This window comes from Galeopterus variegatus, unplaced genomic scaffold (assembly GCF_000696425.1).
Source record: "Galeopterus variegatus unplaced genomic scaffold, G_variegatus-3.0.2 Scaffold5520, whole genome shotgun sequence".
Taxonomy (NCBI): Eukaryota; Metazoa; Chordata; class Mammalia; order Dermoptera; family Cynocephalidae; genus Galeopterus; species Galeopterus variegatus.
In genome coordinates this window covers 79609-81874 of record NW_007731631.1, presented here as the reverse complement: position 1 = coordinate 81874, position 2266 = coordinate 79609, and positions in this window count along the sequence as shown.

Here is a 2266-nt window from a genome sequence, read left to right as displayed (position 1 = left end):
TTTTTTTTTTTTTTACTCCCTGTATTAGTCCATTTCTTATTGCTTATAACAGAGTACCTGAAATGGGGTAATTTACAAAGAAATTGAATGATTTCTTACAGTTTGTAGGCTGGGAAATCCGCAGTTCCAGGGGTGCATCTGGGGAGGGCCTTCTTTGGCGATGATTCTACAGTGACACAGGGTGTCACATGGTGAATTGCTGAGCAAGACAGAGCTCACCTCCTCACCTGCTGTCCTGGTAAAGCCATCAGAACCACGCGCATGACCACCCTTTCAATCCACAGTGGATTAATCCACTCACAAGAACACAGTGCTCATGATCCAATCACCTCTGAAAAGGTGGAACCACTATTGGATTTCGCACACTCTTAACACTGTCCCAGAGGGGATTAAGTTTCAATGAGTTTTGGGGAGACATCCAATACACAAAATTTCCTCCCTCCCACCCTCTCTTCCTTCCTTCCTTCTTTCCTGCCTTCCTCTTGCTGCCAGGATCATATCTCTAGTATGACATTGCAAAATGACCCTCTGCGAGCTTTTCTAATTTATTTTATTTCTAATTTATTTTACTGGTGAGTGAGAACTTGGTGAGCTGTTTCAAGCTAGAAAAATGTTATTTCTGTCCGTCTATTTTTCTTGTGTTGTATGTTAGATATATTTACATTTTGTTAGGCACATTTTTAAAATATACACAGGACTAAAGAAAACAATGTAATAAACCTCCCCACTCTGTCACCTAACTTAAAGAGTTGTCAACATTTTTCCAGCACCATTTCATCTATCTCTGTCTTATTGTGAAAAATTTTAAAACATAATAAATATTATTTTATTTCATTTAAAAATATTTTAACATTCATCACTAACAAAAAAGAATGTTTTCATCACAGTGATGCTGGTATTACAATTCATAAAAATAATAACACTTTACTGTCATCTAATAACATGTTCATAAACAAATTCCCTCAATTGACTAGTTTTTCTATTCTGGCTTTTCTAGTTTTCCTGGATTTATCCTCTGTTTTTTTTTTGCCCCCCCCCCGTCACCCAGTTTTTTTTTTTTTCTTTTTCTCTCTATTTTATCTTCTTTTTTCTTTTTCTCTTTCTGCAAAATTTTCCTCACCTACACTTTAAAACTTACTACGAAACTTTTAAATTCAATTTGTCTATGTAACATATTTCTAATTTCTTTTTCTTTCTATTTTCCCTCACATTGATCCAACTTTTTCTCTTAAATCTCAGTGTTGTAGTTTTCATCTGAGTTAGATGTGATTTTTGTTTTCTACGTCATTTTTTCTTCTGTTTCTTTGTTTATTCTCGGCTCTCTCTTTTAGAGATTTCTCTCCATTTTGTGCTGTTCTCACAGTCTATCTGAGGCATATATTATAAAAATAAGGTTGGATAGATTAAATTACATACCATTATTTATATGCTTGTAAGATAAAAGTTCATTGCCAACTACATTACAATAAATGTTCAATCTAGTAATTAAGAAAGAGGCGTTAGCAATCTGGTTGGATGATGTGTGCTCATGGGCAGAATTTTCAGATTTTGGGCTTACTTCTCTGTAATAGTGATATCAAATCAGGCATTTTTTTGGAGGATCCAAAAGGTTACCTAATAACCTTTGTTTTTTCAAGCATAAAGATTGATTTACTTTTCCACTTCTATTTTTAAGAACACACCTATGCAATTTATGCTTGCACTGAAACATGAGGTACAAGTAGTTTTGAAAAACAAAAAACAGAGAAGCAACCTCCACAATGTGCTAACAATCCACTTACTCGTGTTCATTGGGTAATTAATGTGTGGATATTAATTTTTCAGACAACCTAGGCAAATGCATTTGGTTGTCCTGTGTTACACTTCTCGCTGTGTAATGGGGATGCAAGAAAAGGATTACTCAGAGCAACATGAATGCAATGAAAAGCCTGAAGGGACTGCACTTCAGCAACTCCTCTGTTAGAAAGAGAAAAATGGGTACAGCCCCAATTCAAAATTAGCCTCTGTTTTTTATTGTAATGTCAAGAAAGTTTCACAAGAAAAATTACTTGCTTCAATCATTTCAAAAGGACACAAAGATACGGACAATGTGACAAAAGTTATCTATGCCTAAGTATAGCTTAAGCAATGGAAACTAGTAACATCCTTTAAATCCCAGTATAATTGTCTCTTAAGTTTCCACCAACAAACAGCTTGCCCTTAGCAAACATTTTTTTTTTTTTTTTTGTCTTTTGTCTTTTTCCGTGTCCGGCAACGGATCGCAACC